The sequence below is a fragment of the Argiope bruennichi genome, chromosome 6 (assembly GCF_947563725.1).
Source record: "Argiope bruennichi chromosome 6, qqArgBrue1.1, whole genome shotgun sequence".
Classification (NCBI taxonomy): domain Eukaryota; kingdom Metazoa; phylum Arthropoda; class Arachnida; order Araneae; family Araneidae; genus Argiope; species Argiope bruennichi.
In genome coordinates, this window is record NC_079156.1 from 97496674 (window position 1) to 97515677 (window position 19004).

The 19004-nt window shown below is 28.5% G+C and overlaps 6 non-coding genes across 6 annotated transcripts; all 6 read left to right on the top strand.

Moving 5' to 3' along the window:
* The first annotated feature begins 1842 nt into the window (after positions 1-1842).
* Trnastop-uca (transfer RNA opal suppressor (anticodon UCA)) lies at positions 1843-1929 on the top strand. The gene has a single exon. It is a non-coding gene; the product is annotated as a tRNA-Sec (tRNA).
* A 2782-nt stretch (positions 1930-4711) lies between these two features.
* Positions 4712-4798, top strand: Trnastop-uca (transfer RNA opal suppressor (anticodon UCA)). The gene has a single exon. It is a non-coding gene; the product is annotated as a tRNA-Sec (tRNA).
* Positions 4799-7272: 2474 nt separating this feature from the next.
* On the top strand, positions 7273-7359 carry Trnastop-uca (transfer RNA opal suppressor (anticodon UCA)). Its single transcript has one exon. It is a non-coding gene; the product is annotated as a tRNA-Sec (tRNA).
* Positions 7360-9240: 1881 nt separating this feature from the next.
* Trnastop-uca (transfer RNA opal suppressor (anticodon UCA)) lies at positions 9241-9327 on the top strand. Its single transcript has one exon. It is a non-coding gene; the product is annotated as a tRNA-Sec (tRNA).
* A 4059-nt stretch (positions 9328-13386) lies between these two features.
* Positions 13387-13472, top strand: Trnastop-uca (transfer RNA opal suppressor (anticodon UCA)). Its single transcript has one exon. It is a non-coding gene; the product is annotated as a tRNA-Sec (tRNA).
* Positions 13473-16064: 2592 nt separating this feature from the next.
* Positions 16065-16151, top strand: Trnastop-uca (transfer RNA opal suppressor (anticodon UCA)). Its single transcript has one exon. It is a non-coding gene; the product is annotated as a tRNA-Sec (tRNA).
* The last annotated feature ends 2853 nt before the right edge of the window (positions 16152-19004 follow it).

Consider the following 19004-nt stretch of genomic DNA (forward strand, 5'->3'; position numbering starts at 1 on the left):
TGACTATCTGTACCTCATGTGCTATATATTAGTTATTTTTCGATACAACTTAGGTCTACTTCCTCTACTGAAACTGTCCGTGCCGATTGGCGCAATTTTCGATAAACATGAACACCAGAAAATGATCCTCAGTTGCACGATTGACAATGCACAAGTAAAAACATTTAATGCTGCGTCACGAGCCGTTTGGGGTAACACTCTGCATACATTTACGTTAATAGAAAACATTATTTTCCTACGGCACCTTAAGTTAGATGCATATACGCACCGTAAGTTAGATGCATATACTGCCAGATGACGACCGTCTGCACACGTCAAACAGCCTTTGGAGAGAATGGAATTTGTGATCACAAAGCACACCCAACTTCGTCATGTATTCTTTGATTTTCAGTGCGAAATATTCTTCTTTTCCTATTCCCCAACAAATACTGATGATGAATTCAGATATAACCTGTAGATACTAATGCTGAATTTAGTTGGAGTTCAAAGAGATGACTGTTTTATGAAAGAAAAACATATTGTTAATCAACATAAGTTATACAGAAGAGTTTCGGAATCGCTACTAAAAAGTATTTCTTATTCAAACTAAAATAAAAAAAAGGAACAGGAAAAACTTCAAAGTATTTAGAGAGCGCTAATGCAGCTACTTCTAAAACAAGATAAATAGAGACAAAAATAATAAAAACTAGTTAATAGGAAAATCAAATTAAACCAAATAAAAATTAAACAACAAAAAAAAAAGAAATCTTCCTGAAGACTTTTTCAAGGGTCACCCTCAGCCAGGGATTCAAAAACAGGGATTTGTTTTTTTTCTATGAAGGAATGTAGACTAGGACGACACTTGAGCAGGCATCTCCTCTCCAAACTCCCGCACCACAGAAGCAGGAGACCCCCACGAATTTGACGTGGACCAAGCCCGCTTACACGGCGGTTCTTCGGTGGAATCGTATCTCGACTTCGGAACCGTTTCGTCAAGGTCGAGACCTTACCACCAGGGCACCATGGTCCTTTCAGTACAAATATAATCTTGCATTAAAATCATAAGCATCTCACTTCTGTGCAAACTTTAATTCTATATACCTACATAATAAAACAGTGGTCTATTACTTCAAGTGGTCTAAAGCAAACACTAATATTTTATTTTGTTTCATTCTATAAATTTATATCAAAAATTTATGATTCCATCCTTTCATAGTTGCATTCTGTTCTGCCTGCTTAGCATATAAATTTTTCTAATTACTAATTATTAAAAACAACAGAAATTGGACAACTTTATACATACATTTTCAATATAGCTTCTGTTATTTAAATCATGCCGTTTAATCTTAAAAATTATAACATTAGAATTGGGTAACAAGCATACAACATGAAAGTATTTGAATTATTTTATTTTTAATGCTTATTTATTATGTCTTTCACCCTATACATATCAAACTATCGTTTCTTTAACTTATAAAAATGTTATCTAAATATCTTTGAGACATTTAATTTTATTATAAAATTATGTGAAGATAAATATATATTATAAATTTATAATAATAAATATACTTATTCGCATAATACGCAAAAATCTCACGTAATCTGTCGATTCCAAGCTGATTTAATAGGACAATACATTTCCTGAACGGGAGATGTAAATTGATTACATAATAGAGAAAGCAAAAAAGTTATGATGTTTAAAATCATATAAAATATGATTATAGTATTTATTTTTAGAAATATTGAGGTATTTATCATAGCTGGGAAGTCAGTTACACTTAAGAATTGTCATCAGAGTACCACTTTTTTTGTTTCCCAAGCTAACAAGTACTATATATAGCTCTCTTCTGTAACGTTAATATTGCCCAGATGAGCATCGGTGGTGCGATGTGCGGGCTTCAAACCCGTAGCTGATGAGAATCAGAGTGGTTCAATTCCACCTTCTGGGCAACAGCTAGCGTTTTTACATTTTTGTTAGTTAGATTTCGATTTTTAAAATCAAATAATAATAAAAAAATACTCTTCTTCCTGAATTCATTCAATTTTATTTGATTTAACCGTTTGATCCAGTGTAATGATCAATTAATTAGCCAATGATTTACGCAGTTACATATTTTTTTTGTACGCCAACATGATAATCATTCAATTTTGTATTAACATGTTTTGTATGCATATCATTTGGATTCTTGTAATTTAATTTATTAAAATATCATACTTACGTCTACAGTTTAGACTCCCTCATTAAAATGAAACAATCTTCCCAGTATGAATCTTTATTTTTAAAACTTCTTTCCAAATTGACAATAGATCATCTAAAGTGACCAAATTAATTAGGAGAAAAATTACTTATTAATTAATAACGAGTAGTGCAAAATATTTTTCATCACAAGGGAAGAAAGGAAATATATCGAATTGTTTGAATATTATTTATGCATAAATGGTTGAATTGAAAGTCCTATGCATATTATCGTCATTAATTTAAATAATATATTCAGATTTAATAAACTCCATGTTTTGCAAATGAGGATCATTTTATGGAATACTTTAAAAATTTGATAAAAAATTCGTTTGCTGATAAACAATAAATATTTACCATTTTACCAAGTTTCTTTACAATAAGAAGGTCTCAGATGAGGCAATGATTAATTTATTGATCTAGGCTGCTTTGTCTTTGAGGCGAAGGTACATTTTGGTTTTAATTCGAAAGTCAGTTTTACTAAACATATATATATGTTTATAAATTATAAATTTTAATTACTTACAATATAAGCAAGACATAATTTTCCCATTTCGACAGACTTTAAAATACGTTTAAACGACCAAAATAGGATGGAATTTTGATTACAGATCATTCAGATGACAATTATCAATATTTTTAGATATAAAAAAGACCGAAAAATTATTTCTTTGCACATTGTGTTCATGTTGCACCAAAAAGCATTATTAGCAAAATTTTTCAATCAGAAACTACAGAACCACGGCTCTTTGACTACAGTGTATTGTTAAAGATGATGTGAAATATATTGAACAGATTTAATGCTACTCTTTTACATTATTTATCATTTATAAAGCATATTAAATGTTATACCAGAATTACAGAGCACCTATCGGCGGATATTTCTATGAAAATTTTTATGTTAATAAATGTCAAGCGCTTTATTTTACTTTTCTTTAACTAAAATATTTTCTCATTTTGAAACCAAAGAATGCTTGTTAAAGAGGAAACTTATTTTTTACCAACTACTCAAATTTCGCTGATACAAATTTTCATTTTCGAAAATGCATAAACACGCCTAGGAGCATATTGTTGCCCGAACAAACATCTTATTTTAAATTATAAAGCAAGATTAAACAACTTGCTTCTGCTCAAAAAGGATTCTAAAAAGGAATACCAAAATTTACCACTAAAGGGTTGAAGATTTTTCAAATTCTATAAACCGAATTGGACATAGTTAAAAGTGGTACAAAATTTGCTTCCATATTTAATGTGTTTTGTTAAATAAAATTCAATCACTGTTACTGTTATTAATTCTTTCATTTTTCTATTTTATCACAGTGCTAAATAGAAACTAATTAAGAAATAACTCAAAATTTAAACCAATTAAGTATTTTACCTATTTTTTCCATTTTCCAACATTTTCTTAGTGATAAACAAGAGCAGATAATAAATTATTTCAACATAATGGAAATCAACAACAACTAGTGATTGATTCTGTAATAGCATTGTTTTAAAATTGTGTTATTTAATTAAAGAATATTCGAGAATTGCATAATTTTTGCAATGTAATTTCTGTAGTCGAAATTCAAATTCATAACCGTGAGCTCGTGTTGTAAATCGCGCTTATTTTTTATTTCAACAGTATCTCGCAATTTTGTAATTCATATAAACTATTGCCTCAAACATTGAGCATTAAAATAATCTGATAAAAATAGAAGAAAAATATTAAAATACTCTATAAAATATTGAAAGGTTGTTGTAAACAAAAAAATGTATATTACAATAATCTAATGATAAAACAGCGTTTTCAGTTGATCATAATTTTTCCTAAAACAGTTACTAATCAGATCTTTTCAACTTCAAGAAAAAAAAGGGGTTTTAAAATGTTGAAACCGTAAAAGAATTTTTTTTTTTTTGCTGAAAAGAGTATGGAATTTGATTTTAAAACTTTGGGAATTTTTAATAACACTGTAGCTTTAATTTGTAAATAAATGTATTATGAAAATTCTCATATATAACTTTTGATTACTGTTTTTTATAAATATGTTAAACTTTTTTTAACAAACTTTTTACAGCAGTACAAATAATTTTTTCTACGTTGTTTAGTTGATCCCTACCACCTTTCTTCCAGTACTTTCCTAAATTTTGTTATAAGGAATTATAATATCTTGGAAGTCAGAAAGTGAGGAACATTAAAAATTATGTCAAAAAGAAAAACTAAAAAAGAAAAATTAGTTACTTTTCTGTCAATCAAATAAATTCAACAGCCTTTGATTTTTTATGCCTTCAAAGAAAATTAATAAAATTGTTTGAAAATTTGAAAATTTTTAATTATATACTTCATGAAAATTTATTATTTAATAACTGGGAATATTTAAACAGCACAATGAAGAAATACCTTTATATATTTTGCTATGAAATAGAGAAAAAATTTCATTTATAAAAAAATACCACTTTTTTATTTCCTTAGCAAATAAGTGCTATATATATAGCTAAGTTCTTTAAACAACCGTTACCAAGATGAGCATCGGTGGTCCGGTGCGCAGGCTTCAAACCCGTAGCCGATGAGAGTCAGAGTGGTTCAATTCCACCTTCTAGGCAACAGCTAGCATTTTTAATTTTTTGTTAGTTAGATTTGGATTTTTAAAATCAAATAATAATAAAAAATGCTCTTCTTCCTCAATTCATTCCTTTTTATTTGATTTAACTATTTGATACAGTGTAATGATCAATTAAATAATCAATGACTTACGCAGGTATATTTTTTTTGTAAACCAACATGATAATCATTCAATTTTGTATTAACATGTTTTGTATGATTATCATTTGGATTCTTGTAATTTAATTTATTAAAGTATCATACTTACGTCTACTGTTTATACTCCCTGCTTAAAATGAAACTATTTTTTGAAAAATACAAAAAAAAAAGACTTTTTTTAAAAAAAATATTTGCAATATACTATAAGAGTTTATAAGAAAGATTCACGAGATTATAATTAAATTTTGAGTTGACTGATGAATTACTTATCTAATTTTTTTCTAAGAGCTTTTTAAATAGGGGTGTTCCTTGTGTTTTACTGATTTTTAAAGTCATTGAAATGTTTGAAGAATACTTTAAAAATTTGATAACAAATTCGGTTGCTGATAAACAATTAATTTTTACCATTTTTCCAAACTTCTTTACAATAAGAAGGTCTCAGATGAGGCAATGATTAATTTATTGATCTAGGCTGCTTTGCCATTGTGGCGAGGTACATTTTGGCATAGATTCGAAAGTCAGCTTTACTTAACAGATATAAATTTATGAATAATAAATTTTAATTACTTACAATATTAGCAAGAAATAACTTTCCCATTACAGAATCATTCAGAGGACAATTGGCATTTTTTTTAGATATAAAAAAGATAGAAAAGTTAGTTCTTTGCTAATTGTGTCCATGTTGCAACAAAAAGCATTATTAGAAAAATTGTTTCAGAAACAGCAGAACCACGACTTATTAACGAAAATGACTCGACCAATTACTCCGACACAACTCCTCTGCTCCATATTTTTATTTCCAAAATTACACAAACATGCCAAGGTGCATATTGTTACAGGTGGTAAACCACCGACTTAAAATTATGAAGCAAGGTTCAACAACTTGCTAATGCTCCGAAATTATACAAAAAGGGCTGTTCAAAGTTACCAGTAAACGGTTAAAGATTTTTGAAATTATATAAATCAAACTGGACTTATGTAAAAGTGGTACATAATTTGCTTCCATATTTATAGTGTTTGATTTAATAAAATTCAATCACTGTTACTTTTATTAATGCTTTAATTTTCGTATTTTATCGCAGTGCTAAAAAGAAGCTTATTAAGAAACAGGACATAATTTAAACCAATTCAATATTTTACCTATATTTTTTTTTCCATTTCACAATTTTTTCTTAGTGATAAACATGAACGCATAATAAATTATTTTCACATAATGAAAAAAAAATAACAACAACTTATGATTGATTCTGTAATGGCATTGTTTTAAAATTACATTATTTAATTAAAGAATTGACATTGTTTTAAAATTACATTATTTAATTAAAGAATAGGCGTAAATTTCATAATTTTTTGCATTGATCTAATTTCCTTAGTCGAAATTCAAATTCATACCGGGAGCTCCTTTTGCAAATCTCTCTTATTTTTATTTCAAGAGTCTCCCACAATTTTTTTATTGTCATAAACTATTGCCTCAAACTTTTGCATTAAGATATTTTAGTAAAAATAAAAGAAAAACTATTCTATAAAACATTAAAATATTCTAATAAACGAAAAAAAGTATATTAATATAAAAAGAAAACAGCGTTTTCACTTGATCATACTTTTTCCCGAAATAGTTAATAATTAGATTTTATCAACTAAGTGAACTAAAGTAATGTGGTGTTAAAATGTTGAGGCAGTGAACGAAAATTTGGAAATTTTTTTGCTCAATAGAGTATGAAATTTGATTCTAAAACTTTGGGAATTTTTAATAACACTGTAGCTTAATTTGTGAATAAATGTATTATGAAAATTCTCATATATAACTTTTGGTAACTGTTTTTTATAAATATATTAAACGTTTGTTTAACAAAATTTTGACAACAGTACAAATAATGCTTTCTGCGCTGTTTTGTTGATTCCTGCCACCTTTCTTCCAGTATACGTTCCCAAGTTTTGTTAGAAGGAATTGTAATATCTTGGATCCCAGAAAGGTTGGAACATCAAAAATTATGTAAATCAGAAAAACTGAAAAAGAAAAATGAGTTACTTTTCTGTCATGGAAATAAATTCAGCAAGCCGTGTACATTTTCGTTGATTCTTTGTGTCTGCAAAGAAAATTAATAAAATTCTTTTAAAATTTGAAAATTATTCACTATAAAATTCATGAAAATTTATTATTTAATCACTGGGAATATTTAAGCTGCACAATGAAAAAATACCTTTATATATTTTGATATCAAAGAAAAAAAAATTATCAATTATAATAAAAAATTACCACTCTTTTATTTCCCTAGCAAATAAGTGATATACATAGCTAGGTTCTTTAACGCGCGTTGCCCTGATGAGCATCGGTGGTTCGGTGTGCGGGCTTCAAACCCGTAGCTGATGACAGTCAGCGTGGTTCAATTCCACCTTCTGGGCGAATCTCCACGCTAATTATCCCAGAACCAGATACATTATATTCTTTTAATCTATCTTATTGAACAGTGTAGAAATTATCTTTTTTTGAGCTAATGGCCTGCAGTGTCCCAATGGCCTGCAGTTAATATGTGTACTTCAGATTCAAATAGTTGTGTGTCAGGAAATCAGTATATTTCATTAACGGCATTCGTTTAAAACATATTCTCCTGTTGTCTTTTAATGTTTAAATTTAGCGGTCAATATGTTTGTTAAGTTGTTATTATTTAAACAAACCCCTTACGGCTGACCTTCTTTAGGTTGTTACGGGTGTCCCCATTCCGAGGTTTCCTGGGATCTTTACTCTTTTTTTTTCCACTGACCTTTCTCTCTTCTTTACTTCCTTCTCTCTTTAAATTTACTCCCCGCTGCCCGTTCTCTCTGTTTACTACTTCCATCCCTCGACGATAAGCGAAGGAACTCACCATGAGAATCTGACACCACTCTATTTGCTTCTTGCTTCTCATGGACAGTCAAATGTCCCACGTGTTCGCCGTGAGTAGCGACCCATCAGACGGGTGGTACATTTCGGTCTCTGACGCATCAATCGTCCGGTATCCTAGATATTTGACTGGGCTGATCATGGAGATCACGCGAAGGGGTCATTTCTTGGGCTTGGCTTAAGGGTGATCATTATCTCCGGGGGTGACTGGTTATTTTTATAGGTATAGATTATGGGTAGCATTATGGCAAGTGTCGATGTTGCGATTTTCCAGAGCCGGTAGCTGCAATCTCATGTTGGGCTCAGTGGAGACCTTACAACCAGGCCTCCACGTCCCTTTCAATACAAATATAATCGTGCATTAAAATCATAAGCACCTCAATTCTGTGCAAACATTAATCCTATATATCTACATAATAAAACAAGTGGTCTATTAAAATTATTAAAAAAATATTACAAAATCATTTTTTGCTGAACCAAGCATGTTTTTTTAGATAACAATACAGAAAATAGAATAATTTGACATTGAAATCTTATGTGCACTACAGAATAACTTCCGCAATGTATGCAATATTTTTTTAAAAAATCAAATTATTTTTACAAAAATCATTTCCTTATTTTTCATAAAATATAATTTTTTTGTCTTTCTTTCAGAAGTATTTAAAATATATAAAAATTAATATTTTATTCTGTTTCGATCTATAAATTTATTTCAAAAAATTTTGATTCCATCATTTTAAAGTTGCATTCTTAAACTGTTCTGCCTGCTTTGTATATAAATTTGTCTAATTATTAATTATTAAAGAGGACAGAAATTTGACAATTTTGCAGATAATTTTCCAATATAGCTTCTTTTATTTGAATCATGCCATTTAATCTTAAAAATTCTAACATTAGAATTTGATTACTAGTATACAACATGAAAATATTTGATTTATTTCATCTGGATTAATTTATTTTAATTGCTTAGCTATTATGTCTATTCATCCTATACATATCAAACTATCGTTCCTTTAACTTAAAAAAATGATACCTAAATATCTTTGAGAAATGTAATTATATGATAAAATTATGTTAAAATAATGTTATAAATTTATAAAAATAAATATACTTTTTCACATAATTCGCAAAACTCTCATGTAATCTGTAGATTCCAAGCTGATTTAATAGGACAATACATTTCCTGAACGGGGGATGTAAATTGATTACATAATAGAGAAAGCAAAACAGTTATGAGGTTTAAAATCATACAAAATATGATAATAGTATTGATTTTTAAATGTATTGAGGTATTTATCATAGCTGGGAAGTCAGATACACTTAAGAATTGTCATCGGAGTACCACTTTTTTGCTTCCCATGCAAACAATTACTATATATAGCTCTCTGCTGCAGCGTTCATATTGCCCAGATGAGCATCGGTGGTCCGATGTGCGGGCTTCAAACCCGTAGCTGATGAGAATCAGAGTGGCTCAATTCCACCTTCTGGGCGACAGCTAGCGTTTTTACATTTTTGTTAGTTAGATTTCGATTTTTAAAATCAAATAATAATAAAAAATGCTATTCTTCCTCAATTCATTCATTTTTATTTGATTTAACCGTTTGATCTAGTATAATGAACAATTAAATAGTCAATGACTTACGTAGTTATATATTTTTTGTAAGCCAACATGATAGTAATTCAATTTTGTATTAATATGTTTTGTATGCTTATCGCTTGGATTCTTGTAATTTAATTTATTAAAACTTCATACTTACGTCTACTGTTTAGAATTCCTCCTTAAAATGAAACAATCTTCCCAGTATGAATTTTTATTATTAAAACTTCTTTCCGATATGACAATAGCTCATCTAAATTGACCAAATTAATTAGTAGAAAAATTACTCATTAATTAACGACAAGTAGTGCAAAATATTTTTCATCACACGAAAAGAAAGCAAATATATTGAATATGTTTGAATATTATTTATGTGTAAATGGCTGGATTCTAAGTTCTATGCATATTCTCTTCTTTAATTTAATTAATATGCTCAGATTTAATAAACGCCATGTTGGAAATATGAAAAAATCTGAAAAATATCTGAAAAGAGGCTACAATAATTTTTCTGATAATGTTTTATTACTTTCTAATTTACTTCATACTATTTTCTAGTAAAAGAAATCATATAACAAAATTAATTTTCTGAGAGAATTTTATGAAGGCGTGTCGTACCGACACACTTCCATCCATACTGACTCGTCTCTGAACGTAGACTATCTCAATGGTATGCATAATGTACATTTTAATTACTTGTAATGATTCATCCAAATTAAGCTTTATAGCATTATTAATATTTCATAAATACGATTAAATAAAAATTTATATGGACATTATTCCAAAGAAATAATGAGCTGATTTCATCGCTTTTGAATCATTCATAGGAGAGTTTTTGGTGAATAATGAATTTAAATGCGCTATCCAAGTTAAAAATTTGAATAAAATTGCTGTATAATAGTTTTAAAAGGTTAAGGAAATTATTTGAAAGTTTAAAATTCTAATGCACTCCTAATATCTTCTATAACTAATTCAAGACAAACTTTTCTGCTGATCAAAAGGTTTTTGAAATGAGCTTTCTTGCTGAAATAAATGCGACGATTTTCATTATATATTACGTATGTTATCGTCTTTTTGGAATAACTGAATGAGTGAAATTTGAATAGAATGCGGAAAATGAAATAGTTCCGCTAAGCTTACAATCAGCCTTAATAATTTTTGTATGGTAATTTTCGTTTATTAATATTGTGTAATCAACAAAAAAGTCAAATTTAATCTATAGAAATCGTTTGCATTGTGCGTGTGTGTTTTGTAACGTAGACATGCATCATCTTTATAAAAATAAAATTATGGTGATTTTTCTTCAATAAAAATTTATCATATAATTAAGATTAAGTATAAATAAATAATAATTTTAATTTTAACAAAAAAATAAAAAAAAGTAAATGCTAATTTTTACAAGAATAATTTAAGTGCAATTATCTGCAAATTTTGTTTTACTAGTTTATTTGAACAAATTTTGATCTTTATTTAATCATTATTTTATGCCTTGATTGGAAAATTTGATTTTTTTTTCGAACTTGGCTATTGGATATTTTGAAAAATACTATAAAAAAAAGACTTTTTTAAAAAAATTTTTGCTATGTACTGTGAGAGTTTATAAGAAAGATTCACAAGATTATAATTAAGTGGTGAGAGGACAGATGAATTTATTGTCTAATTTCTTTCGAATAGCGTTTTAAATACGGGTGTTCCTTATGTGTTACTGATTTTTAAAGATATTAAAATGTTTGACATATACTTTAAAATTATGATAAAAAATTTGTTTGCTGATAAACAATTAATTTCTACCATTTTTTCAAATTTCTTTACAATAAGAAGGTCTCAGCTGAGACAGTGATTAATTTATTGATCTAGGCTGCTTTGTCTTTGAGGCGAAGGTACATTTTGGTATTGATTCGAAAGTCAGTTTTACTAAACATATATATGTTTATGAATTATAACTTTTAATTACTTATAATATAAGTAAGAGATATTTTTCCCATTTCGACAGATTTTAAAATACGTTTAAACGGCCAAAATGGGATGGAATTTCAATTACAGATCATTCAGTTTACAATTATCAATATTTTTAGATATAAAAAAGACCGAAAAATTATTTCTTTGCACATTGTGTTCATGTTGAACAAAAAGCATTATTAGCAAAAATTGTTCAATCAGAAACTGCAGAACGACGGCTCTTTGACTACAGTGCATTGTTAAAGATGATGGGAAATATATTGAACAGATTTAATGCTACTCTTTTATATTATTTATCATTTATAAAGCATATTAAATGTTATACCAGAATTACAGCGCACCTATCGGGCGGATATTTCTATGAAAATTTGTATATTAATAAATGTTCATCGCTTTATTTTACTTTTCTATAACTAAAATATTATCTCATCTTGGAACCAAGGAATGCATGTTAAAGAGGAAACTTATTTTTTACGAACTACTCAAATTTCGCAAATACAAATTTTTATTTCTGAAAGCGCATAAACACACCCAGGAGCATATCGTTACCCGCACAAGCATCCTACTTTAAATTATGAAGCAAGATTCAACGAATTGCTTCTGATCAGAAATGATTCTACAAACGCATATCAAAATTTACCACAAAAGGATTGAAGATTTTTCAAATTCTATAAACCGAATTGGACATATTTAAAAGTGGTACAAAATTTGCTTCCATATTTATTGTGTTTTATTAAAAAAAATTCAATCATTGTTACTGTTATTAATTCTTTCATTTTTCTATTTTATCGCAGTGCTAAAAAGAAAGTAATTAAGAAATAACTCAAAATTCAAACCAATTAAGTATTTTACCTATTTTTTCCATTTTCCAACATTTTGTTAGTGATAAACATGAGCAGATAATAAATTATTTCAACATAATGGAAAACAACAACAACTAGTGATTGATTCTGTAACGGCATTGTTTTAAAATTTTGTTATTTAATTAAAGAATAGGCGAAAATTTCATAATTTTTTCAATGTAATTTCTGAAGTCGAAATTCAAATTCATAACCGTGAGCTAGTTTTGTAAACCAGTTCAAATTTTTATATCAACAGTCTCTCACAATTTTGTAATTCATATAAACTATTGCCTCAAACTTTGAACATTAAAACATTCTGGTAAAAATTGAAAAATATTAAAATACTCTATAAAATATTGAAAAGTTATGGTAAACAAAAAAATGTGTATTACATTAATTTAATAAAAAAACAGAGTTTTCACTTGATCATATTTTGTCCTGAAACAGTTACTAATCAGATTTTATCAACTAAGTGAAAAAAAGTAATGTGGTGTTAAAATGTTGAAACATTAAAAGAAAATTTGTTTGTTTTTTCGCTGAAAAGAGTATGAAATTTTATTTTAAAAGGTTGGAATTTTTTAATAACACTGTAGCTTAATTTGTGAATAAATGTATTATGAAAATTCTCATATATAACTTTTGGTAACTGATTTTTATAAATATGTTGTTTTTGTATAACTTTTGTTTAACAAAATTTTTTCAGCAGTACAAATAATTTTAATACGTTGTTCAGTTGATCCCTACCACCTTTCTTCCAGTTCTTTCCTAAATTTTGTATAAGGAATTCTAATATCTTGGAGGCCAGAAAGGGCGGAACAACAAATATTATGTAAAGCAGAAAAACTAAAAAAGAATATAAGTTACTTTTGTGTCATACAAATAAATTCAACAGCCTTTCATTTTTTATGTCTTCAAAGAAAATTAATAAATTTTTTTTAATTTAAAATTTTTTAACTATATAATTTATGAAAATTTTTTATTTAATAACTGGGAATATTTAAACGGCACAGTGAAGAAATACCTTTATATATTTTGCTATGAAATAGAGAAAAAATTTTCATTTACAAAAAAAAAAAAAAAAAAAAAAAAAACACTTTTTTATTTCCTTAGCAAATAAGTGCTATATATATAGCTAAGTTCTTTAAACAATGCATTACCTAGATGCGCATCGGTGGTCCAGTGTGCAGGCTTCAAACCCGTAGCTAACCGAGTCAGAGTTAATCAATTCCACCTTCTAGGCGACCGCTAGCATTTTTAATTTTTTGTCAGATTTTGATTTTTAAAACCAAATAATAATAAAAAATGCTCTTCTTCCTCAATTCACTCATTTGTATTTGATTTAACTGTTTGATCCAGTGTAATGATGAATTAAATAGTCAATGACTTACGCAGGTATATATTTTTTGTAAGCCAACATGATAATCATTCAATTTTGTATTAACATGTTTTGTATGCTTATCATTTGGATTCTTGTAATTTAATTTATTAAAACCTCATACTTACGTGTACTGTTTAAAATCCCTCCTTAAAATGAAACAATCTTTTAAAAAATACTAAAAAAAAATAAAATACATTTTTAAAAAAAATATTTGCAATATACTATAAGAGTTTATAAGAAAGATTCACAAGATTATAATTAAACGTTGAGATGACTGATGAATTTATTTTCTAATATTTTTAAAGTGCTTTTTAAATACTGGTGTTCCTTGTGTTTTACTGATTTTTAAGGGCATTTAAATATTTTGAAATATATTTTTTAAAAATTTGATGAAAAATTCGTTAATTTATAAATAATTAATTTTTACTATTTTTCCAAACTTCTTTGCAATAAGAAGGTCTCAGCAGAAGCAATGAGTAATTTATTGATCTAGGCTGCTTTGTCATTGTGGCGAGGTACATTTTGGCATAGATTCGAAAGTCAATTTTACTTAACAGATATAAATTTATGAATAATAAATTTTAATTACTTACAATATTAGCAAGAAATAACTTTCCCATTACAGAATCTTTCAGAGGACAATTAGCATTATTTTTAGATATAAAAAAGATTGAAAAGTTAGTTCTTTACTAATTGTGTCCATGTTGCAAGAAAAGGCATTATTAGCAATATTGTTCGGTTAAAAACAGCAGAACCACGGCTCTTTGACTAAAATGTAATGTTAAATATGATGGGAAATAGATTGAACAGATTTAATGCTAGTTTTTTACATTATTTATCCTGTATAAAGCATATTAAATGATATAATAGTATTACAGCGCAACCTATCGGCGGATAATTCTATGAAATCTTTTAAGTTAATAAATGTCAAGCGCTTTATTTTATATGTCTTTAGATCAATTTTTATCTCACTTGGAACAAAAGAGAGCATTTTAAAGAGGAAAGTTATTTTTTACCAACTACTCCGACAAAATTGCGCTGCTACAAATTTTTATTTCCAAAATTTCACAAACATGCCAAGGTGCATATAGTTACTGGATGCAACTTATGATTGATTCTGTAATGGCATTGTTTTAAAATTGCATTATTTAATTAAAGAATAGGCGAAAATTTCATAATTTTTGGCGATGAAATTTCTGTAATCGAAGTTCAAATTCATACCATGGGCCCATTCTATAAATCTCTCTTATTTTTATTTCAATATTCTCTCACAATTTTGTAATTCTCATAAACTATTGGCTCAAACTTTGAGTATTAGATACTCTAATAAAAATAAAAGAAAAACTATTCTAAAAAACATTAAATTATTCTAGTAAACGAAAAAAGCATATTAATATTATCTAATAAAAAGAAATCAGCGTTTTTACATGGTCATATTTTTTCCTGAAAGAGTTATTATTAAGATTTTATCAACTAAGTGAACTAAAATAATGTGGTGTTAAAATGTTGAAGCAGAGAACGAAAATTAGGAAATTTTTTGCTCAATAGAGTATGAAATTTGATTCTAATTTAGGAATTTTTAATAACACTGTAGCTTAATGTATGAATAAATGTATTATGAAAATGAACATATATAACTTTTAGTAACTGCTTTTTATAAATATGTTAAATTTTGTTTAACAAAATTTTGACAATAGTACAAATAATATTTTCTGCGCTATTTAGTTGATTTCTGCCACCTTTCTTCCAGTATACTTTCCCAAATTTTGTTATAAGGAATTGTAATATCTTGGATCCCAGAAAGGTTGGAACATCAAAAATTATGTAAATCAGAAAAACTAAAAAGGAAAAATGAGTTACTTTTCTGTCATGCAAATAAATTCAGCAAGCCGTGTACATTTTCGTTGATTCTTTGTGTCTGCAAATAAAATTAATAAAATTCTTTTAAAATTTGAAAATTTTTCATTGTATATTCCATGAAAATTTATTATTTAATCACTGGGAATATTTCAACAGCAAAATGAAAAAAAATACCTTTATATATTTTGCTATCAAAGAAAGAAAAATTTATCATGTATAATAAAAAAATTAAGGAATTATAATATCTTGGATCCCAGAAAGGGTGGAACATTAAAAATTATGTAAAGCAGAAAAACTAAAAAAGAAAAATAAGTTACTTTTTTTCCATACAAATAAAATCAACGGCCTTTGATTTTTTATGTCTTCTAAGAAAATTAATAAAATTCTTTTAAAATTTGAAAATTTTTATTTATATAATTCATGAAAATTTATTATTTAACAACAGGGAATATTTAAACACCAGAATGAAGAAATACCTTTATATATTTTGATATTAAATAGAGAAAAAATTTTCATTTATAAAAAAAAAATTACCACTTTTTATTTCTTTAGCAAATAAGTGCTATATATAGCTAGGTTCTTTAAAGGATACATTGCCCAGATGAGCATCGGTGGTCCGGTGTGCGGGCTTCAAACCCGTAGCTGATGAGAGTCAGAGTGGTTCAATTCCACCTTCTGGGCGAACATCTGCGCATTAAGTTTTTGACACGCTAATTATCCCAGAATCAGATACGTTATATTCTTTTAATCTATTTTATTGAATAGTGCTCAAATTACCACTTTTGAGCAATCTTGTGTCCCGATGGCCTGCAGTTAATATGTATACTTCAGATTCAAAAAGTTGTGTGTCAGGAAATCTGTATATTTCATCAACGGCATCCGTAAAAAACATATTCTCCTGTTGTCTTTTAATGTGAAAATTTGGCGATCAATAAGTTTATTAAGTTGTTATTCTTTAAACAACCCCTCAGGGCTCACATTATTTAGGTTGGTACGGGTGTCCCAATCCCGAGGTTTCTAGGGATCTTTACTCTTTTTTTTTTCTTTCCCCTGACCCTTCTCTCTTCTTTATTCCCTTCTCTCTTTAAATTTACACCCCGCTTCCTGTTCTCTCTGTTTAATCCTTCCATCCCTCTACTTATTTTTAAGGATCTCTCCATGAGAAGCTGACACCACTGTATTTGCTTCTTGCTTCTCATGGATAGTCAAAATCCCCACGTGTTCGCCGTGCGTAGCGACCCATCAGACGGATGGTACATTTCAGTCCCTGATGTATCAAACTTCCGGTATCCTAGATATTTGACTGGGCTGCTCAAGCGCATTAAGCGAAGGGGCCACTTTTTGGGTAATGATCTAAGAAATGTTTCCCCAATTTTGATTAACAAAATTGTCATTTCAATTGTGGGTGACGTAAATTCTATTAAAAAGTTAAATAATTCAAAATTACTCATTGAAACTTTGAATGCAAAACAATCTGAAAATATTACTAAACTGGAAAAAATAGGAAACATCGATGTAAAAGTTACTCCACACCATACTTTACATCACTAAAGAGGTGTAGTATCCGAACATGAATTGCAGAGAGATCTCGAAGAAGTTATATTAGATTGTCTTAAAGATCAAAATGTTACTGCAGCCCGCAGAATCACTATAAGAAGAAAAGGTCAAATCTTTCCCACCAAACATTTGACTCTTACATTCAGCACTCTAACACTGCCAAAATCAGTTAAAGTAGCATACATAAACTGTCCTGTAAAGCCATTCATACCAAATCCACTACGGTACTTTATGTATCAAAAATTCGATCACACCATAACAGCTTGTCGAGGTAAACAAATCTGCGCCAGCTGCTCTCTTCCTGATTACGACAAAAATAAATGCGCTTCTACAGAAACAAAATACCTTAATTGAAATAAGGGCCATCCCGCTTATTCCCGCTCATGTCCAAAATATAAACAAGAAATGGAGATCCAAACGGTTAAAGTTACAAGAAATATTTCGTTCCCTTAAGCTTGGAAAATAGTTAGCGACAGAATGACGAAATCAGGGATTAGTTACTCATCAGCACTAAATTCAAGCTGTCCACCTTCAGAACAAAATATGAAAACCCCGCAAGAAATATCCACTGCTAAAAATAATACTCTTGCAGTTGTAATGGTAAATTCTTCAGCAAACCATGAAACAATTACAATTAAAAAACCCGACTGTATCTCACTACTTTTTATTAAGAAAGTTTGGGAAGAAACTTCCACCTCTCCCTCTGTCTCTCCAACTCTTCAAAAATCTCTAACTAGCTCCACAGACATTAGTTCTGAGTCTCTTACAAATGCTGTTATACCTCCCATAGCTAATTCATTTAATACACAATTTTTTAAAACAAAACTGTTTCTCATTCCAGTAGACCGTCTACACAAAGAATACTCCTGCACTAAATTCTAATTCTAAAAGTTCCCGTAACAACAAGAAGCAAATAAAAAATCGGATCAAATCGAGAAAGTAAAAGAATACAAAGCTGCCAAACGTGCTGGTATACTTGCCACCAAAAGAAACCATGATATCTCAAATTCTTCTGATATCGACTTCATTCTAGAAAAGAATTTTTGAAATATTCGATAAAAGGAAAGAATAAGGACAATGATGATGATAGTGACTCTCTTTTGAAGATGCATCCGTCTGTTTTTTGCATTTAAATAAAGATTTATTTTTGCATAAAAAAATAAAAAAGATTTATTAAAAAGCTGTTTGCAAATTGTTTTATTAATTTGAAAGAAATTAATAAAAAAAGCAAAAAAAAAGCCCAGGATCGAACGTGTGTCTTTTTTTTTTGTTACGTCAGTGTCATAGCCACTAAACTATTCAAGCTTCGGCATTAGCGATAAATTATTAGTATATAAACTATGCACAATGTTTGAAGGCCATTTTTTAGAAATGGACTGGCTATTGCGCTTAATTTTTTTCATGAGTGAGCATCCTATATTACCATTATACTAAATCTCATTCAGAACTGAATTTTCAAAACCGTGCCCTCTCCTGGTAAGACCTTTAAATTCGGAATTCATTTCTGCTAATGATCTATCGTAATGTGAGACTATGGCACGTTCAATCTTATATCTTTGGACAGAAGATTCCCAAATAGTGAGGACAAGAAGTATGAAGAAATAGCGGTCATATCAAGTGTCGTCCGCATCCAATAAATAAAGTATAGAATTTCAATGTCCGTTCCAAAATATCCGTAGATTTTTCATGAAATTATTATAATTATATTTCAAACTGTGAATAAGCTAAACTCACCTTTTGCTTACTTTAATCGTTCCTTGAAAATTTTTTTATACGATAAATTATTATATATGATGATTCTTGAATAAAAATTTCAAATTCAGGAAATATTTGTTTTTTTTTATTTTTCATCTGAATACTTCCCTGTTTCGAAAAATTTTGATTATAAAATTCAGCATTGAATCCTTTTGCATTTTTGAGTATGTTTTTCACTGTGCAATGTCTAAATTAATTATTGTCTAAATTATCCCATTCGAAA